Source organism: Mustela erminea, chromosome 6, assembly GCF_009829155.1.
Source record: "Mustela erminea isolate mMusErm1 chromosome 6, mMusErm1.Pri, whole genome shotgun sequence".
In the NCBI taxonomy this organism is placed as follows: domain Eukaryota; kingdom Metazoa; phylum Chordata; class Mammalia; order Carnivora; family Mustelidae; genus Mustela; species Mustela erminea.
The window spans coordinates 105,969,332-105,995,859 of NC_045619.1; the positions used below are offsets into that span (position 1 = coordinate 105,969,332).

At 46.5% G+C, this 26,528-nt stretch overlaps 1 protein-coding gene and 1 long non-coding RNA gene across 4 annotated transcripts in view; one reads left to right on the plus strand and one right to left on the minus strand.

Moving 5' to 3' along the window:
• The window catches only part of B4GALNT3 (beta-1,4-N-acetyl-galactosaminyltransferase 3), a 91,627-nt gene that overhangs the window by 36,188 nt on the left and 28,911 nt on the right, over positions 1-26,528 (plus strand). The gene's annotated exons all lie outside the window — the stretch shown is intronic.
• Positions 5,337-18,069, minus strand: LOC116594165. Its single transcript, XR_004287081.1, has 3 exons — positions 18,057-18,069; positions 14,524-14,528; positions 5,337-5,420 (listed from the first exon to the last, which is right to left on the minus strand). It is a non-coding gene; the product is annotated as an uncharacterized LOC116594165 (long non-coding RNA).

The following is a 26,528-nucleotide window of genomic DNA, read 5'->3' on the forward strand; positions in this document are numbered from 1 at the left end:
CCCTGAACCAAATCCTGCCCTTCCCTTAGTGTTTCCCAGGCAGGTGAGCCCTTGATTACCAAAGCAAGACACCTGAGGTCTGTGAACCTTGGTAGACCCCAGTTCTCCAACCTCTTCCACTCAGCCCTGCAGCATTTGGTGCTGTTGACGACCTACTTCCTTTCTAAGATTATAAAAGTAATGCGTGCTCATTATTTAAAAAAAAAAAAAAAAAAGAATAAAGAAAAAGAAAATCCAAGACTGTGGAGTTGAATTTAAGTAAAATATAAAAACTACTAGTCCTCTCATCTCCACCATATGGTCATGAAATGTGACTCCCATTGGTCCCCTCTCTCATCCCCCTTTTGAAACATTTACCATATTCAAGTGTTAAATGTCTGTTTCCTCTTATTTGGTTGAGGTCAGTGACTGTTCATCTGTATGTCTTCATTGTCAGGCATAATGCCTACCATACGCAGGAACGGATGAGTTCGTAATAAGAAAATTGGACTCGCATTCAAATCTTTACTTCCTGGTTGGGTGGACCTCTGTTTCTTCACCTTTAAAATTGGAATAATAAGACTGATGAATCACAGACCTGTACCCCTGAAACAAATAATACATTATATGTTAATAAAAAAATAAATAAAATTGGAATAATAATTCATGACCTCCCTGCTGACCCCTGGGGTTGCTTTGAAATTAAATATGATGTCAGAAATAGGATCAGCTCGGTGCTTGTTGAGTCAGATTCTAAAGGGACCCCGTTGCCCTTCTCCCTGCACAAACCTGGGCCCACCCTGTGGGCGTTGAACACTCCCACTGTGTAGAGCTTGGACTCCTGGTTTCCTAACGGCTAGGAAGTTACCAGCCTGGGGCACCTGGGTGGCTCAGTGTGTTGAGCCTCTGCCTTTGGCTCAGGTCATGATCCCAGGGTCCTGGGATTGAGCCCCGCATCGGGCTCTCTGCTCCTCGGGCAGCCTGCTTCCCCCTCTTTCTCTGCCTACTTGTGATCTCCCTCTCTCTGTTAAATAAATAAAATCTTAAAAAAAAAAAAAAGTTACCAGCCTGCTGTTGGGGAGCTTCTGGTTTGACTGGGGAGACGTAAGCAAGCCCCACCCAGTGGACCTGCAGTACAGATGCTGCACCAAAGGCCCAGTGTTTGGAGAGGGACATGGAGGAGGACCCAGGAAGAGAGCTTCCGGAGTACATTTGGGGATACAGGCTGGGTTGTTAGTTTGGGGGGAATGAATGAATGAGTTCTAGGTCAACTTTTCTAGGCTCAGACAGGTTATTCCATACGGGAGGCTGTTGGGACATCATCGGCTGCCTCTTCTCCAGATCTCTGCTGATCCTTCCATGTCAGGAACTCCAGTTGGTTACCATGATCCACTAAAAAGGTACACTTTACATCGCCAGTACAAACACACACACTTACACATCATAGTTATAACTGGAATGAAAATTTAACGACACAATACTTACTGCGACTATTGGGGGATACTGTGATATTTTTCATTTTTTAAAGATACTGTTTGCAATCCACTAAACTGATTTCATGGACCACTGATCCTCAATTTAAAAAATACTGTCTTGTTTAATGATTCCACTTGCAGTTTGCTTTCAGTTCCATTCTGTTGTGCCTTGTTAACTCCAGTTTGCAGCTGCAAAAACCAAAGCTCAGTGAGAGTCAGAAACTGTCCAAGGATGTATACCCGATAAGTGGCAAAGCCAAGGGTCAAATCTAGGTCCGGATGACTATAAAGCCCATTCACTGAGTCAAGTCCCTTTCTCTGGCACTTTGCCTGGAGGCCCTGTCAGCCGGTCACTGGGTCACTAATCAAAGATCATTAAATGTGGCCCATTTCTTCGTACCCTAGGATGTTTGGCCAAGGTGACAGCTAAGCCTGCCTTGTATTATCAAGTACCGCTTGCCTAAAGCTGAGCAGGCAGGCCTTAGACAATGAGATTTTAACTTTATATTTGAGATTTGAAGTTTATTTTTATTTTAAGTTTATTTTGGAGAGGGGCAGAGGGAGAGGAAGAGAGAGAATCTTAAGCAGACTCCATGCTCCGTGTGGAGCCCTATGTGGGTTTGATCTCACAAACCTGAGATCATGACCTTAGCTGACATCAGGAGTCAGACATTTAACTAACTGAGCTACCCAGGCGCCCAGAACAGTGAAGTTTTAACCTGCCAAGTTAGTTATGGAGAAAAGGTACAGAAGATTAATGTGTTGCACAGAAGCTAAAGATGATAAGTGCCCACAGCACTGTCCTCATACCCCTGTCCTTTGGACCCCCTTAGTCTGAAATTGGGGGGGTCTTCTGTGCCACCCCAGAAAAGAAGGAAGTGTGAAGAGAGACAATTAGAGAAGGAGATGAACTGGGGAAAGAAGGGAGCTGAGGAAGACCGGGAGTACAGACGGAAAAGGATTTCCAGAGAAGGCTGTTGCTATAGCCATTGGCCTCTGGTATCTTTGAAATCCCAAAAACTGCCGGAAGGCAATAGCTTTTATGGGAAGAAGGAGGCAATAAGAGGCTGTGTCCAGCCACAGTTGTAAAATCATTGGCAGCGGGGGAGGGGGAGAGGGGTAGGCTGTGGGTGTCCTGCTGAGATAAGGGAGAAGCTCATTGAGATAGTGGGCAGAACTGGCTTCCTGCCAAGCTGGTCTCTTCCCATCTTTGTGCCAGGTAGTGGCTCACTGATAGGTGAATTGTATTTGCTGACATGTGCGTGTGACATAGGAACAGGCTGGATATACGCACAAGGGTGGACTACATTACACGGGCTACTGTTGGGTTTGCTTTTGAAATCTCTCTTATTTCATATTGGAAACTAATAAGCAGACCTGGTTTAAATTGATCTTGGCACTTTTTCCCTCCTTGGACCTCAGAGCACAAATTATATATGTGATGGTTTTGTGTGTGTGTGTGCGCACGTGCATTTTATTGATTCTTGTAACATTCTGGAGAGGGCAATAGTTATTATTTTATGGCATGAAGCCAAAACGGAAAATGACCCAGCACTCACTGAAAGTGGCAGCATGGGTGAGTGGCAGTAGCAGAAGGAAAGTGTGGGGCTGACTCACAGATCCAAAGTCCTGTCTGCCTTGAATGCCAGAGTTAGGACATTCACCTCAGGGAGAGCGTAGGCTGGGCTCCTATAAAAGTTTACTACTTTCAAGAAGCCACATACTTCCATTCAATACTAATCACTCCATTATTCCACATGTACCATTGAGTTACTAGTTTGTGCTATGTTAACTTATATCTGCTGGTGCTTTTGTAAAAATCTATTTTTTTCCTTTGTATTAGTCTAGTGTTCTTAAATTTGAGGATATAAAAACTCTTTAAAGTTAGGATAAATTCCTAAACCTTCCTATTTCTCTCTTTACCCTCTGCCCTCAAACCCCACACTCCTCCTGCACATCCAAAGGAATGTACACATCCCTTTGGTTTTAGGAAGGCTTTGTCATAGGATTTAACAGATATTCTACACTATGTAACCAGGGAATTAACTAGTTATTTGGTAGCTGTGCTTTGAGACAACCTGGGATTTGGCTGTCTTCCTGGAATAAATTAACATCAGGGGAAAGAACAGAGAGAGAGAGATGCGTGACCACCATGCCGACTTTACCCAGAAAAATGGCACCACCACCAGTGGCTCCGCAATGGCCTCCCCTGTTGGTTCCCACTGCAGCCTCCAACCTTGGGCTCCCAAGAGCCCAGCCAGGGAAAGGAGGGTACTGTCTACACAGCCCCCTCCATCCCCATCCTTCTTGGATTGGACAGTTGCTTTGGATAAACCCCAAGTCAGTACTTGGCTCTTGCTGAAATTTGCCTGGGGGAGAAATTTGCCCCTATCCCTAGGTTTGGCTTTTGTGATGCCTGGCCTTTCTCATTCTTCTCATCCCATTTTCGGAATGTTTGCAATGGGTGAGATACTGTCTCCCTGGCACATTTTGCTGTCATGGGGGATGGTGTCCTGAAGACCCTTGTTTCACATTACCAGGTCCAGGATTGCTATCTTCAGAGAGATAGGGGTTGAATAGGTCTGCCTCTCAAATTGTCCTGCATCTGGAGTTGATAGGAGCTGGGGGAGGTGAATGGCAAACTGGAAACAAAGCTTTGTGGAACCCGCCAAGGACTTTCAACCCTCTCCCATGAAGAGCCCTAGATCAATGACAAGTGGGAGCATTGCCACCTGCAACTCCATCCATCCTTTTTTGTCTTCCTTCATTTGCATAGATTCGAGCCAGTTAAGCATCAGCCAGTACTCTTCTTAAAAATCAGTCTGTAACCCAGTTTGTCTCCCTCATTTTTTTTCCCCCTAACTTCGAAAACTACAGTGTACCTGTACATCCTGTACATCCCGGAAAAATTCTATGTGGTTCAGATTTTTTTTTAGGGGCTGAAATATTTTGAATGCATTAGGGGGGCTTTGTTACTTAAAGGAAACCATCACGGATCTGCTGGCAACACACGAGGCTTTTCTTTGTGTGTGTTTATCATCACAGAGGGTAACATTTGGAATGCCCCTAAATGTCATCATTTTATAGGTGAGAAAACCGAGGTTCTGAGAGGGTCACTGGGATCGCAAAGCTATAGGGAGAACAAGGACCAAAAACCCTGGCCTCCTGACACCTAGTTTCGTGCATTTCCTATCACAGGAACAACAGAATATGGCAGAATGTTCCAGTTTTGATTCTCCTCTATTTTCATTCCTGTCTATACCACTTAAATCCATTTGTTTAAAATTTAGAAGTGTATAATGTAAACAGTGTCTTCCTAGAGGTAACAACCATAAAAAGTTTGATACGCCTTCCTGAGTTTCCTCTATGCCTATATGATACATGTACACATATAAATCCCTATATTCATAGATATAAGTACATTTTTTAAAAAGAAATTTTATTTATTTATGTATATATAGAGAGAGCATGAGCCAGAGTAGGGGAGCAGAGAAGAAGGAGAGATCAGCAGACTCCACACTGAGCGCGCACCGAAGCCCGACTTGGGGCTCGATCCCACGACACTTCGAGCATTACCTGAGCCAAAATTAAGAGTCCGACGCTTAACCAACAGAGCCACCCGGGTGCCCTGACATAAGTACATTTTTAAATACAGCTTTTCTTTTAGAATAGTTTTATATTCACAAAATATTGCAAAGATCATACAGGGAGTTCTTTTTTTTTTTTTTTTTTAAGTCTCCACACCTAACTGGGTTTGAAGCCCAATGTGGGGCAGGAACTCACCACCACTGAGATCAGTTGCCCCATGCTCCACTGACTGAGCCAGCCAGGTGCCCCACTGAGAGTTTTACTTATCTTATATCCAGTTTCCCCTATTATTAATGTCTTAACATTAGTATGGTACATTTGTTACAATTAATAAACTAGTATTGATTCATTGTTATTAACTAAAGTACATACTTCATTCTTATTCTTTTTCAAATGTCCTTTTTCTGTTTAGGGTCCCATCCCCATCATTCCATTATGTTCACTTATGTCTCTTTAGTCTCTTTGCCGTGACAGTTTAAAACACACACACACACACACACACACACACACACAACTTTTTTTAGATAACTTCGCTTTGGTAACGTTATATGGCCACTTTTTTCACATAACCATATGTTTTGAACATGTTTCAGGGCTAGTGAGTGAGGCCTTGCCCACCTTTAAAATCACCATGGCAGGGCTCTACCCCATCATTTTACACTGCCCTTGGCTTGGAGCATCTGTCTGACAGTGTCCTTGAGCCTAGGTACTGTCTCGTGACTTAGACAGACACTTCCTGCTGTCTCAGAGTTCTGACATGCTCGAAGGCAGAGAACTCGGGTGGAATGGACTGAGAGCTCAGAGAAAGGCACCCGCCTCTCTGCGCCACCTCCCGCCCCCGCACCTCGTGCCTCTGCATGGTGGGGGTGGTGAGAGTTGATGCTTCTGGCTGAAGAAGGGCTGAAGAAGGTCTTATTCTGGGAGGCCCCACAAAACACAAGAATTTGGTTAACAATGTGAACCAATAGTGGGGCAGCTACCTTGGCAGGCAGAACATTCCCGGTCACTGGCTCTTTCTAGCAGTGGCTCTGGTGGCCACCTGTCAGGAGTGCTTGAGTAGAAGGCTGGTATAAACCTGTGAGGGAAATTTCTGGTGGTGATCAATTATAACCAGAAAAGATCCCCAAAGTCATGTAGCCTGTGGTCCTGCAGTCAATGGGGGGGGAGGGCTCCCCTCTGCAGGCTGGACATCCCATTAATACGAGCTGATGAAGACAAAGCTTACACACCCTTCACAGATTGTTCTGTCACCTCAGAAGGGCTAGTCCCTATTTTTTTTTTTTTTTAAGATTTTATTTATTCATTTGACAGAGATCACAAGTAGGCAGACAGGCAGGCAGAGAGAGAGGGGGAAGCGGGCTCCCCGCCCAGCAGAGAGCCCTATGCGGGGCTCGATTCCAGGACTCCGGGATCATGACCTGAGCCAAAGGCAGAGGTTTTAACCCACTGAGCCACCCAGGCGCTCCAGGCTAGTCCCTATTTTGAAACAACTGTTTTGTCTTAGCATTTTGCCTATTTCACTGAGGTTTGGTTTTCTGCAGACGTCCCTGGGAACATCATAGCCTCTGATCTGCCTCCCACCTTCTGACTTAAACATTCACCACCATCCAGGCCCCCTGTTCTCTGCCTCTGACCCCTTGTTTCCAACAGAGCTCCAGGGCTGTCCTCCCTGGACCTGGGCTTACAGATGCACTCCCGGGACTGGCCTTCTCTGACTGAAGCCCCTAGGAAGGAAACCCCTAGACGGCCCTCTTTGTATCATTACACAGAGCCCCCGAGCTGGCTTCCCACACTGCAAACTAGAATCAGTCCGCTCTCGGAAAGGAGCTATGCAGCCTAGGGAGGCCGACAGGATAGCGTGTGACCCGAGCTGGGCAGAGGCGCTAGGCTCCAAATGCCTTGCGAAGGAGTTCCTCCACTTGGGAAAGGTGTAGACACTACACACTCAGCTGGTTTTTCTCACCCAACAACAGAATCTGCCAGGTCTCCACAGGTATCTGGGACACACTCACTCCCATGACACTGCTTTCCCCATCTCTGCCTGCCTTCCAACTCTTCAAAGGTGGTGGACAGCTTGTGCTGGGGCAGATGGTGTAGGTCCAGGACCCCTGCAACCCGCAGACCTTCTGCTGTGCCCTTTCTCCTCCTCCTCTGTGGTACTCGGACCTCATTTAGGAGTGGGTGGATGGGCTTGTTGAGCAAAAGGGCTGACAGCCGACAAGTAGTTTGCAAAGTGTCATTGTTTAATAAGTCAGCATTAGGGGCACCTGAGTAGCTAAGTCGGTTTAAGGCTCTGACTCTTAATTTCGGCCCAGGTCATGATTTCAGGGTCATGAGATCAAGCCCCACGTGTGGAGCCTGCTTAGGATTCTCCCTCTCTCCCTCTGCCCCTCCCCTGCTCCTTTGCCCTCACACCTTCCTCTCTTAATAATAATAATGATAATAATATAATAGAGCATTAGAAGGTAGTCTGGGGTCACTGTTTGAGGAGACTCATCAGCACTGAGAGGACGGAGAAAGGGAGGTTTCCACGGCAGGAGAAACTCAGGAAGCACCACTGAGTAGGGGGAAGGGGAGGCTTCCTGGGGGATTTGGATGATACTGAAACCCGGATATGGGATAGGAGAAAAAAATAGCAACTTTGCTCTCAGGAGGGAGTCTTCACTCTCCCAAATGCTGATTTCATCGACCCAAATCAGGTCTTTGCTCCTGTTTGCTGGGACCTATTTTAAGTGAGTCTTATAAATATACAAGGACGGAAATGCCTGGGTGTGTGTTGGGGGGGGGGGGGTGGCAGGAGGATGTGGTTCTTCTCCAGGACAGGATCTGACTCAAATCACACCTCTCTCCTGGATTCCAGGCTGTCGGGAGGGATGCCTCCGAGGTGGTGTTTGGAAGGAGGAGTGAGAGCAGAGCCAGTCGTTCGAAGTTCTAACTGTGGCCCAGAGAAGCTCCTGACAGCTTTGATAATGTGTGTCCTGCCAGCGCCTGAGGCTGCAGGGGCAGAAACGTGCACTGTGGGTGGGGTGGTGGGAGCAGGGACGAGGGGACACCCGGAAACCTTTTCTCCTCCGCAATCCTGGAGAGCCTCTGTGCTCTATTTCCTCCCTTGCTGCATGACATCAAAATGATTACTTATGTGTCAGTCCTCTCCTGCCCTCCTGGCCCAGCGAGTCTTTCCTGCACAGACCTCCGTTCCCCTCCAGGACCTAGAGAATTTAGTCTTTGTTTGTTGAACTGAAAATTCACCAGTCTTAGAGCCTGGAGAAATAATCTAGACCCTGACCCTTATTTTTCACTTAGACCCAGATTACTTCAGGAGTTAGCTGCATGGTGTCTCCAAGGCATTCATCTCAAGTGAGTTTGGGCAGGCACAGAGCCCCCAGGGTGGGATACCACTGTTTGAGGCTAAGATGTGGCAGCAAACTCAGGCAGGAGGGTTCCAGATACCCTTCTGGCAATCTTGCACATGACAAGTCTTTGATGAACAAGGAACTCTGCAAACATTTGCGCAGATGCTGAGCCGGTTGCCTGCAGGCCTTGTAAGCCATAAACTAAGAAGACTGTTGTGTCAGCTCTTCGAGGGGTTGGTGTGGCCTTCCTTGGGTGAGAAAGCTCAGTAGGTAGGGGTGGCAGCAACCCCCTTAGCCTCCGGTTTCCTCGGACTGTCTGAGCAGTGGGCAGGGGGTGGCACCGGGAAGGAGAGGGAAACAGGCCCTTCCAGTGCAAGTCGGACTCTGGTGAGCTGTTTATCCCGCCTCGGGCCCAAGGGTGCAACTGTGAGTCATTTAATCTAATTGGTTTAATAAGTAAACGATCTGGTTACAAAGAGGAGGGGGTTGGGCCTGTGAGGGAGGGGCAGGGCACAAACCCATCCTAGGCGGCTTTGAAAAGAAACCTGTTGCCTGCTCTCTAGGGATCAAGAAAATTAAACTGGGGGTGGAGAGGCCGGGCTGGAGGGAGAAGGGAGAATAGAGAGACCCAGATGTTTGAGGTGGAAAGAGAATTGAAGGCTGCGGGGGTGTGATTTGATTAAAGTACAAAACTCAGTGGTTTTAGTATATTCCCATCATCACCCTCTACTTCTAGAACAGTCTTATCCCCAAAAAGAACCTGGTACCCATTTAGCAGTCACTTCCTGTTTCCCTCACCCTCTCAAACCCTTTCCCCCTATCCCCCCCTGGCAGCCTGTACTCTGCTTTCTGTCTCTCTGGATTTGACCTATTGCGAACATCTCATATTAATGGGATCAGACAGTATGTGATAAGTTGTGTCTGGCTTCTTTGACTTAGCACAATGTTTTCCAGGCTCATCCAGGTACTGGTGCTGCAGTTTTTAAAATGGCTGAATAATGTCCCTTAGTATGAATATACTACATTTTGTTTATCCATTCGTCACCTGATGGATAGTGGGGTGGTTTCCACTTTGGGGCTATAATAAAGAATGGTGCTCTGATGTTTCCCTTTTTCTTGGGTATATGCCAAGGAGTAGGAATACGGTACCTCTATATTGAATGTTTTGAGGAACTGCCAGACCATTTTCCAAAGAGGTCACACTATTGTACATCCCCAACAGGACTATATATGAGGGTCCCGATTTCTTCCACGTCCTTGCCATCCTTGCCACTTCTTACTATCTGTCTTGTTGATGATAGCGATCCTAGTGGGTATGGAGTGCTTCTGTACTTGTTTTGGAATAATCTCTACCTTCTCTGGTCAGTGCAGGAAGGTCAACATTGTCATCCCCATTTCCTCCAGAGAGCAACTGTTCCAGGTGGGAGAGAAATGTGCTCCAGGTCACAGAGGTGAATTGAAGGACACAAACAGTGACATTTTTAAGCTATTGAAGAGATGCCCATGATACATTGTTGAGGAGAAAAAAGCAAGTTGCAGGATAGGATGTATAGTATAAGCCCATCTAGGTTTTAAAAATGGACACTCCCATCAGACTGGCAAAATTTTTTTAAATTAATATGTGGTGCTGGTGAAGTTGTCCCGAAACTTGTAAGTAACACTGGCAACAACGTGAGTTGTTTTCAGACCTTTTTAGAAAGTAATACTCAGGGGTGCCTGGATGACTCCGTTAAGCATCCGCATCTTGATTTCAGTTCTGGTCACTATCTCAGTGTTGTGAGATCAAGCCCATGTCTCAGCCTCTGCTTGAGATTCTCTCTCCCTCTCCTTCTGCCCCTTCTGCTTATGCTTTCTCTCTCTCTCTCACTTCTCTTTATTTATATAAATAAATAAATCTTAAACCAAAAAAGAGTAATATTCAGTTACTTACTTTTTTAAAAAAATTTTATTTGTTTATTTGACAGAGAGAGAGATCAAGATCACAAGTAGGCAGAGAGGCAAGCAGAGAGAGAGGGGGAAGCAGGCTCCCAGCAGGGAGCCCGATGTGGGGCTCGATCCCAGGACCCCGAGATCATGACCTGAGCCAAAGGCAGAGGTTTAACCCACTGAGCTACCTAGGTGCCCTCAGTTACTTACTTTTAAAAATGCACTTTACCTTGCAATCTCACTTTGGAACTTATCTGTAGAAACCATAGCAGCCATACATGCTCGAAGCATTATTTGGGATGTCTATCAGCGGGAAACTAGTTTACTAAATTGTATGGCTAAAGCCATACTATGGAATATTTTTGCAGCTGTTTTTAAAAAAATGAATTATGTTTTGGCCCAGAGAAATATCTGTGTTTGCGAGTGAGAAAAGCAGTTCCAGAGTAGTATGTATGCAATATGAACCTATTTTCTAAAACTAAAAAACAAAGAAATTCTATTAGTGTGTGAACAAGTAGAAAGGTATGGATGTTTATCTAACTATTAGCATCAGTTAGGGTGGGGAGGGATGGAAGGAGATGAGATACTTTAAAAAAAATATGTTTCTGTAGTTCACTTGTTGTGGTGAACACTTGGAAGTTTTAGGAAATCAGGAACTATGCAATAGAGTTTGTAATCAGAGCGGAATAGAGGATGAGGACAGACACTGGAGCCAGAGACCCTGGGTTGTGATCCTCCCTCTGCCACTTAGCAACTGACCTTGGGAAGTGACTTAACCTCTCTGAATTTCAATTTCCTCATCTGTAAAAGAGAGGTAATAATAGTACCTATCTCAAAGGGTTTTTATGAGAATTAAGTGAGACAATATTTGTAAAATGCTTAGCACACTGCCTGACACATAGTCAATGCTAAATATCTTAACTATTAGTAGTATTATTACCTCCAGAATTTATTGAGCACTTACTGTATGCTGCTCTCATTTGATTTTCATAATAACCCCAATAAGGTAAATCCTACTAATGTCACTATTTTAGAGAAGAAAATCAAAGTTAGAGGTTAAGGTTACCTAGCTAGGTAGGTCCTATCACGTCTGCCTAGAGAGTTCTTGCTTCTAACCCTGGTGTGAAAGTACATGGATGCTATTAACAGTGACATTACTCATTCTCTTAAGTGTCTATTCTGTGTTAGGCATAATGAACAAAATACATGTAGGGAGAAGGTAGATTTTATACATATGCAGGCATAAAATGTCAAGTAGTAGTAGGTGCTATTAAGAAGATAATGCAGGGTAAGGGAGAAAGATGGGCTGGGGGTAGACAGCATCTGTTGGAGGTAGAATGATCAGGAGGGCCTCAGATATTTGAGCAGAGACTGGAATGAGGAGAGCAAGTGTGCCGTGTAGATACGTGAGGGAGAGTGTTTCAGGTAGAGGAAGTGCAGAGACCCTGAGGTACTGTGTACCTGGCATGGAACAGCTGGAATGGAAGGATGATGAAGAGATACAGGAGATGAGATCAGGGCAAGGATTTAATCTAATCTGTAGGGCCTCGGTAGATGGGTGACTGTATCATTTGTTGTGCAAACTGGGACACCATTGACAGTGAGTCCTGGCTGTTAATAAGACTGCTAGGACAGCCACTGACCTGGGTCTGTCCCTAGCCAACTTCACTTCTAGGTGATCAGAGACTCTTGGATTATAATTTGGGTGTGCTAAGAAGGCATTGCAGGATTCTGAGCAGGGAATTGCCATGGCCTGACTTGCATTTTAGTGGAGTCCCTCCTGCTCTAGACTGTAGGGTCTGAGGGTGTGCACTCAGGGACTAGATGAGAGGTGGGTATGATGGGGGCAGGAGAAGTCGAGGGGTCAGAAGTAGGCCAATGTGGGATCATTTTTGAAGGTACAACTGACAGGACTTGCTGATGAACTGGGGTATAGGGAGAGGGATCAAGCATGGTTCACAGATTTCTACCCTGGGCAGTTGGAAGGCTGGAGTTGGCCATTCACTAAAATGGGGAGCAATGGGGAGAATGGGCAGGAGCAGGTTTGGCAGGAAAAGTCAAGACTTGTGAAGTCTGAAATGCCTCTCTGATCTTCAAGTGGGGAAATGAGTGAGTCAGATCCTACCAATGTGGAGTTTGGGGAGGGTCAGGGCTGAAACTAAGGAAGGCATAACAGACTGACTGATGGTATTCAAAAAGATCAAAAGAGATTTGCAAGGGTTGGAGTGTAGACAGAAGAAAGAAGTCGTCCATGGACTGAGCCCCGGGGTAGCTTACACGGTGTGTAAAGGTAGGCAAATGAGGAGCGCCTAGCAAGAGGAATGAGCGGTGGCCTGTAGGGAGGAGAGTGGGGAGTCCAGAGATGGTCACTTTCTGCTCCATGAACTTCTACGCTGTGACCCTGGGGGAGGATGGTGTTCATATGTTACTTTTATTTCAGAAAACGCTTCTGGGTTCCAGTCGGGGAACTGGGTGGGGCTTGGAGAGGGCCAGTGGAAACAATCCAGATTGTCTTGTAAAATCTAGGTCTCTGTAGGGGCAGTGACTGACTTCCATTTCCAGACTCAGCAACTCCACCTGCACTTGCTCTGGACCTGCTTCGTCACCAAGTCTTCCCTGACCACCAGAGTCCTCCTCTCGATGGGAGACTTATTTGGTGATTCACAGCGTGTCATGTTCTATTACCAAATCTTCCTGCGTGTGCAAAGCAGTGTTGTGTCACGGAAAAAAGCACGGTGGGGCTGGGACATAGACCTGGGTGTGAAAATCCACCTCAGGGTACATTAGCTTCAATGGCAGAACTATCGGCCGTGGCCTCTCACTCCTGACTGGGTTAGTTTATTTGCCTGCATTTCCTTCCTGTAAATAGGTCTCCAGAATACTGGTTTGTGCTGGTTGGTGGTGAGGATTAACTGGGCAGCAGTGGAGAAAGACTGTGGCCTTTGGAACTCAAAAGAACCAGTATGAACCCCAGTTCAGCTGTTGACAGGATCTTGAGCGAATCATGTAAACTCTTTAAACATCAGATGTACTATGAGGAGAATGGGGGAAATAGTACTTACCCTATAGGGTTATTGTCCCTTGGAAATTAACCCATGTAAAATGCCTGGCAGAGTCAGTGCTGGGTCAGTCAGTAAGTAGCTGGTACCCCAGTTACTCAAGGAGCTGCCGGTGAGCCTGAATGCAGGAACAGATGCCTAATTCATTCATGGAGCGAATTGATCTTTCTAATGGAAATGGTGGGGGGAGGTGTCAGGGATATGAGACAGCTGAAGCTCTGAGAGGTGAAAAGACTTGCCAGAGGTCCCACAGACAGAAGGTGGCAGGGCCGGGATTCATTTCTAGATCTTTCTGACGCTGAACATGGTTCTTTAATGAATGCATGGTCAGCCACCTGCCCAGAGCCAGGCGAAGCCTCACCATGTCCATACTAGATGCTCAGTAAAATCTAGTTTTACAGACTGCTCATGCAGCTTCCGCTTTCCATCCCTAGGTCTCTCTTTTTAAGGCTTCCTTCCCGCTACGAGCCATTTAGTGCAGCCATCACAACTCTAATAAACGGATCCCAGAAGCCAGTTCAAAACCAACAGCAGACTGTGCAGGCTTTGTGAGAAATCCGGCTCTGTTCTGTATAGGGGTGAGCTCCAGGCAGACCTAACTCGCTGCCTCCACCCGCTCCGGGGAATATTTGCATCTTCCTCCACAGACAGCCTACAACAGGCTCTTTGAAAGATGGAAAGCATATTCCCCTAAGACCAGGGAATGCGAAACAGTTAATGGATTCCCAAGGGTTTTATGTATTACCGGGATACCGACCTCTATCGCAGGTCAAGGTCATCAAATATCAAAGTTTATGCTCAGGAAGCCAAAAAATAATCTAAGTTCTCTGTGCCTCACTTGTCTTCACAAATAGTCCAAGTAAGAGAATGTTCCCGAAACCATGCGGGTATCACACAGGTAAAATGAGAGCTGCACAGATGGGAAAGATGGAAATATTAAACTGTTAGCGGCACGCGGCTTGGTGGTAGCAAGTCTCCCTCTTGCTTTTTAATCTTTGGAGCTTTCTTGTAGCATCGGCTTCTCCAAAGGGCTCTGTTACTTTTCTCTTTTTTGGTAAAGGATCAGAGTTGTCTGCCGGATTTCTCAGCAGTTTTTATCAGCTCATCTCTTTGGCTATCTTTGAGTTCCTCTTTGGTTTCCACCAGACCTTGTTGATTGGTTCTTTCACTGAGGTTCTTTGGGCCAAATCAGGCACACAAATTCAGGCTGAGTGACCAGCTTCTTAGCACAGTCTACTCGGCAAAAAGTGGGTAAGTTGAGCCCTCACTCAACTTTCAGTAGTGCTCGTGAAAGTTTTCTTTGATTTGCCAGATTGGTCCCTTTCATATTTTTGGCTCCATAAGTCCTCTGTGTGGGGGGGCGGATTTCAAAATATATTTGGCTTAGCAGTGATTCTCTGTCATCTCCACTAATGTGTACAGTTTAGGTCAAAAGTCACTTGTATCCGGATATGGTGGTAGATTGGCCTGTTGGCTCAGGGAATGGGAGTGGTGAAAGAAATTGTTGGGGGGTAGGGTCAAGGGCAGGCAAGATGTGAGATGGAGGACCTTGGAATGACCTTTTATCCTCTTGAGTGTTTGGGCGTCTCTAGGCAGCCCTCTTGTTAATCCGGTATAAGTGGGCTTGATGGAATTGTATGGATCAGTCGTGCTTGGCCAGTTCACTAGTGAATTTAGCAAATTTGGTGAGGCTAAGGACCATAGAGTTCTGTGAAACTGATGATTTAGTGTCAGATAAACAATGTGACTGTTTGGCCTGAATTTCCAGGAAAGATTAACTGTTTCAAATATACTGTTGCCTTGGTTACATCACCTATCCTGATTTGGGGTTCAGAAAATATGGTCGCTGACATATCAAATAACCAGTTGATTTAATCAAATATTCTTTTTTTTTTTTCTACTTACTGTACTTTTCCCTTTAGACATAGAGCTGGTACTTTGATTGTATGGGCTATAAAAGCCATATACTAAATAGTTTAATCAGCTGTCCTAAGCATCAGTGTTTTATTGCGTTTGTGGAGATAAGAGTTAGACTAGTGGAAATTGTATGGTATTTTATGGTATTATGACCAATAGTGCCTAAAGTAGATATTTCAATTTCAGTTCCTCTAAAGTAGATATTTCAATCATGACACTGCAGTCCAGGGAGCAGATTTTTATTTGTGAAGGTAGAAGACAGGTAATACCAAGTGAGCTCTTGGTGCTTCTACTCAGCCTTTTCCCGAGTTGAAATTTTTTTCCTATTTCCAAACATATTTTTCCATTTATTTTAAAAGTAGTTGTTTGCCAAGAGAAGAGCATTTTTTCCCTTCCATGTAGAGTTTTAATAGATAGCATGGCAAGGTAATATTTAATGTGCTTGTGGTTATATATGTATGTAGGTTAAGTCTTTTTTAATCATGAGAGAACAGGAACACCTGGGTGGCTCAGTCAGTTAAGCATCTGCCTTTGGCTCAGTTCATGATCTCAGGGTCCTGATTCAGTCCTGCATCAGGTTCCCTGCTCAGCAGAGGAGTCTGCTTGTCCCTCTCCCTATACGCCATGCATGCATATGTGCATGCTCTCTCTCAATCTCAAATAAATAAAAACTTAAAAATAATTAGATAACAGGGGTACCTGGGTGGCTCAGTGGGTTAAGCCTCTGCCTTCAGCTTGGGTCGTGGTCTCAGGGTCCTGGGATCGAGCCCCACGTTAGGCTCTGTGCTCAGCGGGGAGCCTGCTTCTCCTTCTCTCTCTGCCTGCCTCTCTGCCTACTTGAGATCTCTCTCTCTGTCAAATAAATAAATAATTTTTTTTTAAATTAGAGAACAAAATATAATAAAAACAATAAAAGGTATTCCAGTGAAATCCATTAGTCATTTATTGAACATCTACCATATTTAAATGTGCCTACAGGAGAGACAAAGGTAAGCGTGACACAGCATCTGTTTCCGAAAAGCTCAAAAGCCTTCTGTTATAGAACAGCCACAGATTCTGGATTTAGAATGGTCTGGACCCAAACTAGCAGGCTCTCAGATACTCAGAGAAACTTGTTCCCCAGGTTGTCTCTTTAGAGCACATCCCTGTTTGCACAAGAGTGGCTGTGCTTGGTCCTAGGATTCCAAACGACAAAGGTCTTACATCAGCATCCTTACCGCTGTGTGTGTTCAGAAAGCCCAAAACCTGGGAACCACCTCCTGCATTAGCAGCTTAATTCTGTGGTCTGAACAGAAGACTCCTGATCCAGAAGAGAGGAAACCTGGATTCAAGTCCTGGTTCTGTCTCTAACTTGCTTTGCCACTTCAGCCAGTGGCCCAGTCTTCAAGGCTTCCCCGCTCTACAGTGGACAATGTTGAGGCTCCAGCAATGATGATCTCTAAACTCCCCCATAGGCCAACAACTCTTGCATTCTCTCTCCCTAGTTTTTTTTTTTTTTAACTGAGGTTAAAATGAATTAGATGGAGTATCACTTTCAAAGGCTCTGACGAATGATTGTTTTACCTCTCTTTCTGAGAAATGTGTTTTTGAACATTGTCTCTCTGTATGAGTCTGGAACTTTTCCTGAGGATATTCTAAATAATCAACTCTCCCATCTTTTATGTATTCTATAAAGTCTCTTAAGTATTGGAAAACTAACTCCATGTGTGTACTTTCGGCTATCTCTGCATTTTATGTGCCCCTGCTTTAAAAATATAATGACTCTCTGACAAATTCCACTTTTTATTTTTTAAATTTTTTTAAAATTTCACTTAAAAAAAAAAGATTTTATTTATTTTGGAGAGAGAGCGCACAAGTAGGGGTGGCGAACAGGCAGAGAAAAAGAGAGAAGCAGACACCCTGCTGAGCAGGGAACCTGATGCGCAGCTCCATCCCAGGACCCCAAGATCCTGACCTGAGCCAAAGGCAGACGCTTAACCGACTGAGATACCCAGGCGCCCCAAATTCCACTTTTGTCTTAGGAATAACAGTCAGGGGACCCTGGCTCGCTAAGTCGCTCGGTTGGCAAAGCAGGTGACCCTTTGATCTCAGGGTCGTGATTTCAAGCCCTATGTTGGGCGTGGAGCCTACTTTAAATAAATAAATAATTTTATAAAGGAATGATAGTCATTTGTTCAGAGCTAAGTTGTTTTCACGTGGAAGATTCAGAAAAATCCCCATGCTACATCTGCCCCCTCCCTCTACCTGTTCTAACAGAGTTTGCTGGGGTCTCATCTTTACTCTACACAACATGCCCCCCCGTCCACCACCCGCAGACACCAGACCCAAGCTAAAACCACTCAGGTTCTCTTTCCTGGGAATTTAACTCTGAGCAGAGACACACAGAAGGCGTTTGGAGCAGAGTCTTGGGCCGGCTGCTGAGATTCCAGCCACTACCCTGGTTCTTGGCCCTTCCGGGATCCGATTATGTCGTTCTCTCTGATTCTGTGAGCTACTCTCCAGTTTTTTCCAGAGTTACCTGTAGCATAAGTTAGGAAGGAACAGAGGAAGGAAGGAAGACAGGCAGGTCTATGAAGCTAACCGGAACAAACTATGGTGAAGAACCAGTTTTTCCAGTTTTTGCTTTTAGTTCCCAGTCTGTCACTGACTGATGTGGTCATGCTACATTTTTCCAGGATGTGGCATTCAAAACATCCAAAAATGACCTATACCATGTTCAGTGATGATCCCATGTTGATGTTCAAAAATGCTCTAAATACTTCCTCTGAGTTTCTGTGCCTGTCTTACTGAGGACTAGTATCAGCACAGAGCTGGAGTTTCTAGGAGCCCAGGAAACGAAACTTCACTCTGAAGTCGGGATGTGTTGAAGCTGCTAATTTCTACATAGGCTAGCGTACTCAGTTCCTAGAGAAAGCCCTACACTGGGCCCACTCAGAAGTTCTGCTTTTCCTCCTAACTTGTTGGCTGGGAGTGCTCCAACCTGATCCCACACACCCACCCCTCCTCCTCCTTCAACTCAATGTCTCCAGACTTCTTATATTCTCAGTGGAACAAGAAGTTTGCCGCCTTGTCTCCACTATGAGGACAGCAGCCTGGCTCCCTTGGCGTATCTCTGGAAGAATGAAAAAGTTTTTAGCAGTTCAAAAGAGAGTGCCTTATGGAAGAAAAGAAAACAGGGACTCACACAGATATGTGTACATCCGTGTTTATAATAGTAGTAGTCACAATAACCAAAACGTGAAAACAACGTACATGTCCATTGATGGGTGTGTGGAGAAATGAAATGTGGTCTGTACATTCAATACAATATGGTTCAGCCTTAAAAATTCTGACACATGCTAGAACCTGGATGGACCTTGAAAACATGGTGCTAAGTAAGCCAGACATAGAAGGCCAAATACTGTATGATTTTGCTCATATGAGATAACGTAGAGTCAGATTCATAGAGACAGAAAGTAGAATGGTGGTTGCCAGAGACCCGGGGCAGAGAGGAATGGGGAATTAGTGTTGAATGGGTACAGAGTTTCAGTCTGGGAAGATAGAAAAAAATATTGGAGATGGTGGTGGTGATTGCATACCAGTGTGTGCGTAATGCCATGAAACACTTAAACATGGTTACGATGGCAAATTTTATGTTAATTGTATTTTACCACATACACACAGAGACTTGGAAGTTGAAGTTTTGAAAAGAGAGACTGAGCACCCTAAGAGAGCTTTCTCAGAGGTAGCCTCGGTTTGTGCCTTTGTGAGTGCCCACGGGTGTTGAGAAAGCCTTCAGCAGGTCAGCTTCTCAGAATGTCAGGGCTGGTGTCTGTCAGTTCATTCAAGCCTTAGTCCAGAAGACCCCTAGATAGTTCTGTGATGATAAACACGGCAGGTCCCTCCTGTACCCTCTGTGTCGTTCATTCATTCATTCAGTCAGTCAGTCAGCCAGCCAGCCAGCCAGCCAGCCAGCCAGTCAGTCGGCCAGTCAGTCACTCCGCATGCGTGAAGTGCCTGCCCTCTACAATGAGAACATAAAATCAGGCCCAGGTAGTTTAACCACTCTCTGAAGCAGGCATAGGTTAAAACTGCTCCTTTCAGCTGATTTATACAGTGGGAGGACAACGAAGAACAAGACCTAGACCCTGCCAGCACAGTGCTAAATTCCAGCCCTTTCCTCGCGTGGCCTCCGTCAGAGTGCCATGGAACGCCAGCAGCTGCAGGCCCACACCACGCCATGGAGGAGCAGCCTCGAGCCAAGAATCAAAGGCCCAGGCTCCAGCCTGGCCTTAGCACTGGCTTCCATTTGACATTAAACAAGTCTGTTGACCTATCTGTGGGTCTCTGTGTCCCCTCAGCCTCACAGAATGCCTCCCAGGATGGGGGTGAAAGGAAAAATGAGACCAAGTGTGTGAAAGAGCTCTGATACAAAACGTGAGTTGGGTTGGTTGTGGTGGGATGGTGACACGGGGTTGGGGACAAACACACAACTCGGGCCTCTGCCGTCGTTTGGTCCAACCTGTGAGGTTCCGCTAATGGTGATGTGTTGTGGAAAGGAGGGGAGTAGAGTCCCCGGATTCCTCTCTTGTCCCCCATGCCTTCCCTGTCTCATTCATCACCTCTCCTTCCCCCAAGCAGGTCGTAACAACCTCAGCTTGGCATGGGCCAGTCACCTTCATCAGCTCTCCCAAATCCAGCCTCTGGCAGTCTGTCAGATCAGATAATGCGGCTGATTCATTTTCAGGCCTGGTGCAGAAAAGAGAATGGGCTCAATGAGATGCTTAAAAGAGTGTGGTGTTCTAAGAGGAGACATCGGGTGGAGGGGGAGGTGGAAGATGGCTCCTGACTTCTTTTCCCAAACCCAGTCCTTGTGTGGCCCTTAGAAAACTTCCTTGGCCTCTGGGCTCCTCTCTCTTCCTGCTTCATTTGGATCCCATTGTTTTTTCACTCACCAAACCAAAGGGTGTGTGTGAGAGAATTGTTAAGAGAATTTTTTTTTGATGAGTCAGGTGCTTGGATTTTGAAAATCTCAGCTCTCACACCACATCTAGAGGCTGTGAGGTTTGAGCAGATACATACCCTCCTCACTGCCCATGGCCTCCATTTTCTCATCTGTAAAATGGGAATAATATTACTGTCTACCTGAAAGGATGGTTATGAAGAGTGAATGAATGAATGCTTAGCATGCTGACTGGCCTAAACAAGTGCACAGATGTTAGCTTTTGTGGTTATTCTCTGTTAAATGCACTTGGTACTAACCTGTTTAGTGGCCTGAGTGGGTTAATGCGTGGAGGAGGGCTTTGTCAACAGTGTTGTTCCCCTCCCAGGTCCCTTTTGGCATTTTACTGTAGTAACCCCAGAGTCTTTATAATTAACATAGTTATTATCAAATATTCCCACTTCTCCCCTCTTGTCTCATTACCTGGCTGGGTGGGCTCGCTCTTCTCTTTTTCAAAGCTCTTCTCCCCTCCTAGCCTTCCCCACCGCCCCTGGGCTAGGGTTTTTTTCCTTCTGGTTCCAACTCTTTTCTTTCTAGAACACCTTCCGTGAGCCTGAAGGTCCTCTAAGACCCGTAACTATGGAAACCACGCCTCTCCCTCCTGTTGGGGAGGGGCCACCTCCACCCAGCTGGGAAAGAGTCCAGGGATCTTGGGCCTCTGCTGCTCCCTCCTCCCTCCTGAAAAGAAGTAGAAGAAAGAGCACTGTCTTTTGACTGGCTCCTGGACTGTTGTTCCACTACGGCTCCCACTTGTCAGGGCTTCCAATAGGCAATGTCAGCCTTCAACTGTGTCCTGGGGATAATTCTGCCAAAATGACTCCATTGCCATTTTACAGAACCAGGGTTTTCCCATACCTGTGCTGCTTCTCCTGAACTCTCTGGGATCCTAAAGACCAGTTGCCTTATTCCAGAATGGTTTGCAGAGTGTCTTGCCTGAGGTTCCTGCAAATCTGGAAGATCATCAAGCCCTATCCCATCACTCACCTCCAGTTAGCCCAGCTTTCTACTGTGGGTCTGTTTGCATAGAGCAGAACTGGCCTGTACATGCCCAGAGTGTATGCACAGGTGTGAGTGCCGGAACACACGCACGAGTCCACAGACATGTTGGTCCTCGCGCCTCAGTTTTTACCTTCTGTTTTGTTTTTTATGATTTTATTTTGAAGTAATCTACACCCATCATGGGGCTCAAACTCACAACCCTGAGCTCAAGAGTCGAATGCTTCCCCCCACTGAGCCATCCAGGCACCCCTCAGTTTATACCTTTCTGTCTATTAGGGCAGTTAGCAGAGTTCTGAGTATACAACATGCTCAATACATGCCACTGATTTCTTGGTCCACTGATTCATTTATTCACTCTTTCCCAACCTGCTAATTGCTTCTTCTTGAGCACCACTAAACTTTCTCTTTGCCAGGAAGGAAAAGGATTGTTCCCCATTTTCCTCCATGTTCATAATCTTGTCTGTGTCCCAGTCCAGAATCAAGACTGGAAACAATCCCGGTGACTTCCATCATGATCTGAGGGGCCCTGAAACTACCTAAACGGTCCTTGTCTAGGTCCACAAGAGGATGAAAACACCTCTTCAGTGGGCTTGGGCCAGTCTTAGAAGTCCTGGGCCATAAACTTCGTTTGTGGCTGTAATTGTCCTGTTGACACTGACTAGCAAATAGGGCCTTACATGTTGTCGGGGGTTTTGGTTTTGTTTTTGTTTTATAATAATGATGATGACACTATCCTTAGGGTGCCTTGGGACCTGGCCAAACCTTCTGGGACCTCTACCGATCAAATCTGTGGCTCTGGGAATGGAAAGTTACAAGCTAGGCTGTGTGCAGACAGACCCTATGTTCCTGGAGCAGTGGCAGAGCCATGGAAAGGGCCTTTACCCTCTCTGTCTCCTCTCCTCATCTACCCCCTTAAAGTTGTTTGCTCGAGTTTGTTCGATGCTTGAGTGAACAGGAAGTACTGACAGCAGAGCTGAAATACACAAGCACATAGTTGGCTTAGCTCCAGTGCCCTCTTTTAGGCCCCCTTTAGGTGGCACCCAGCAGGGCAGTAGGTACAGTCCCTTGCATCTTGCTGGCAAGCCTCAGCCTGCCAGCAGCCAAAACCATTCCAGCAGCTCAGGTGCTAGCTTGGCAGGGAGCTGGGGAGCAGCTGGCCGTTCTGGTTCCTGTGCTCCGCTCTAAGCAGCGGCAGTTGGTGGTGGTGGGGCGGGGGGGGGGGGGTGTTGAGGGTAGGGGGCAGTGGGGGAAGAGGCTTATCAAGGAGGATCTGGGGAGACACCTGGACCCCACCTCGTGCCTGGTCCTCATTAACCTCCCCCCGCCCCCAGCACACACCTGTGCTTTGAGGGAGGGTGAGCAGCCCGAGCAAACCACTTCTAATCTTCTAAACCTCTGAACCAAACCCTGCGTGCAGACACAGTGCTGGATTGTTTACCTTCAGGCTGGGAAGGACGAGGCTCAGAAACCAGGAAGAGGGGAGCAGGCCTACATGAAGATGCTTTCATGTCTAGTTTTCAGCTGTTTGGGGGTACCCGGGTCTCTATACTCCCTCTTGCTTTTCTTTGGCTTATATGGAGAGGTGTTTGTGGCCAAGTTAGAAGGAGTAAGGAAATAGTCTGGGGGGGCGGGGGTGGGGGTGGTGGTGGTTGGCAGGTGTGGGTGGTGAGGGGGAGGTCATGAGGGACGGGGTAGTTTGGTGACTAAATGAGTGCGTGACACCAGGTGATAATGATGGTGATGTAGAAGTGGATGGAAATTCTCAAGTGTATTCAGTAGGGACTAGCGGAGTTAAGGACGTGGACTTTTTTTCCTCGGTTCAAATACTGGCCTCTTCCACTTATGACCCCTGGCTTTCAGCAAAACTTTTAAACCCTAAGTCTTGTTTTCCTGAAATACTCTATATTTCATCTAATATGAATATATATATGCCTCACACACCAATATTAACTGCTAAGATTACATGAATAATAAGTTCTCTTGCATCATGGTGTCATGGGCTGGGAAGGAAAGATTAAGCCGCACAGCCTTCTGTCTCTGTCACTAGAGCTTTCTGTTTGCCTCAGGGACTGCCTCCCAGGTGACAGTCCCGGATTTCATCCCTGTTTGGCTGTGTCACCGCAGGTTTCTGGCTGGGGGTGGGATGGGGGGTGGGGAGGGGTGTCCAGGCCCTGCTGGCTTCTAGACATAGGGGCTTTGTTGTGCTGAGGACATGTGACTGGCCCTAAAGGACACTCCAAGGTCAGAGCCACAGAGCCACAGTCTTGCGTTTTTGTCCTAGGACTCAGGGCTGGTTGCTGGCATTTGTGGAAGCGTGCCCTGGGTGGCACGACCTCTCATTCCCTTGGCAACCTCTTGTCCTCTGGGTTCATCACCTCTTCCCTGGACAGACGCTGGGCTTCTAAGCAAATCCTCTGCATTCACCCTGGATCTTTGGGTCCCTGACATCTGATGGAGCCCATGGGACCAGCCCTCCTAGGCTCCTGCTTCAGCCCCAACATCCCACTGCCCCGGAGTGGGGGTCAGTGTCCGTCTTCTTCCTGTCTTGCAAAGAGTGTTTGATTCAGGGAAGGTGCCAGCCCTTTCTGGTGGAGTGAGCCCTGCTCCAGCCTGGCGACAGGCTTCAGAAATACTATTTCCATGGCCCCCGCCTGCTCCCCAGGTTCCCCATCTTAGTAAATGGCAACTCTGGCCTTCCAGCTGCCCAGGTCAGAATCTTCAAATTGTTCTTGCTTCCTCTCCTTATATCCAATCCATGAACAAAGTGAGTCAGCTGTACTTTTAAAATCTCTCCCAAAGCTGTCTGAGCCCTGAGGGACTTCCTTTCCTCCTGGTATAAATGTCCCTGCTGGCCACATGACACCCTGCCAAGGGAATCAGGCCAGAGGTCAGGAGAAATGGATGTAGGTTTCGGACCTGCCCCATTGTGATGAATAATAAAACCATCAGCAGCTACCGACTGGTTGCTGATTATGTCCCAGGTACTAAGTCCTTTACGTGGATTATCTTATTCACTGTGTGACCTTGGGCTGATGACTTCACCTGTCTGTTTCTGTCTTTTCATTTCTAAAACGGAGATGACAACAGTCCACGGGTAGGTTGTGAGGATCCAGTGAAATGATGAACATGAGAGTCTTTGAAAAAAGCACCAAGGGGTATATGTAGCCCATATTTTCCACAAAGAGCCGACGTGATCATCTTCAGGCCTTTGAAGAGTTCACATTGCACAGAAGAGAGATGTTGGCGAAATTCCAGCTGATGGTGAATTTGATAGCCCAGCTTTGTGAGGGCAGAATGTGAGGCCCATGGTGGTGCTTTATCTGTCACCTGAGATTGGGGTGTCTGTCTCCTGGCACAAATGTGACACCTGTTGCAGGAGAAACAGGCCCCGGCAGCTGGCACTCTGGGAGGAGAGGTCTGACCAGGAGCAGGAGGCATTCACTTATCAGAGGGCGAGTGACAAGTGTCAATAGTTAAATCAGCACATTCTTTAGCACCAAGTTCCCCCCCAGGGGCTGAGCAATGCCTGGGGATCTGCTCGCAGGGTTAAACAGAGGCAGAGAAATGGGAAGAGGAATTACCAGATGCCCAGCACGCCCGTGCCTGATAGGCATTCAGTGAATGTTCACAACACGGATGGATGGACAGAGGGGAGGACTGGAAAGTAATACCTGGGAAACAGACAAGGAGAGTGTGTTATCCATTGCTCTTTTACCCCTGACCCTGCTGGCCAACAGTCTGCTTTCTCCTCTGGTCAGTAAGCAAAGGAAGAAGAGAGTAAGAGAACTACTGGCCATTTGCAGTTTACAAAATTATAAAGGGGCCTAAGCTCATATGTGACTCTGAGGTCTGGAACCCTAAACTCATTGAGGAAGGAGTGCTTACAGTGTGTCAGAGTACTTGCTCAAGCAGTCACCATTTAAAAGTGATAGATAGATAATTAGATCTGACTCTAAAGCCTTGCTTGTCTTTCTCCTATACTCTGAAGTCTGCACAGGGAATTTCCTACTCCTGAACTTACTAAAGGCTGGGCTGTTGACTACCCCAGTCTCTAAGTGTCTCAAAGCCATCTCAACACCTGTCACCAGGTGCAGCGCCCGGTTGGCTTTAACCTCATGGATATCTGCCCCCCTCCAAATCCCCATCAGTGGATTTGTGCTTGTTCACGGAGAGAACCACCTCTTACCTTCCTTTACAGAGAAATAGAGGCAGACACTAGTTAAAGGTGATACAGATGGATTTTATTCAGTACTATCATGATATGGGAAAGAGATCTCAGGAGAGAACTGAACTCAGTTCTGAATACAGCAAAGATAGCTGGGGATTTATAGCTAGCAAGCAGAGTGAGGGGGCCAGGAGATGGAAAATTACCAAGAGGAGACATTGGGGTGGGGGGGATTCTTGCTGAACTGGCTTAATAGGATTCTTGTCAGAGGTTGGCCGAGGACTTATATATCAAGGGTGGGAAGATGAGGAATTGATCACGTATCAGAGGTGGGGGAGATTTGTCTTAGAAAGACCTAATAGGATTCTTCCTCAGCATGGGGCTGGACCAGCTAAGCACAGGGCCCAAGAACAGTCTTACTCAGAAGGAGGGCTCAGAAGAGCCTGTCTATAATTTGGTCAAGGAGTCTTCATCATATAAATAAAGTTAAAAAAAAAAAAAAGAGAGGGCGGGGCGCCTGGGTGGCTCAGTGGGTTAAGCCTCTGCTTTCAGTTTAGGTCATGATCCCAGGGTCCTGGGATTGAGCCCCACATCTGGCTCTCTGCTCAGCAGGAGGCCTGCTTCCTACTTCCCCTCTTCTCTGCCTGCTTTCCTGCCTACTTGGGATCTCTCTCTCTCAAATAAATAAAATTAAAAAAAAAAAAAGGAGAGTCTTCATCAATTCCCAGCAAATGCCAGTGATAGTTCATTGACCTCGGGTTGACTCACCTTTGGTGTGACTTCCAAGAGTCAAAGGATTTTTCTGGAGCTGAAAACTAGTCTATGAGAAAGAATGTGCATCTGAGACATACTGTAACTCCCACCGAAAGGGGAAGTAGTGTTTTATTATTTCCCCACAATTTTGTCTAGAAGTAGATGGCTTTTAGTTATAAGAGCAAAGTCAAGGAAGAGATAACTTGATCATTCAGAGGCAGAAGCAAGGCAGGGCCTGCCCACCCCTCCCCACCGTGTGACTCATTCATCACCCAGCACCTAAGCTCCCCAACCACTAGCCAGCGCTTCTTGGACTTGGGAAGGGCGGGGGCT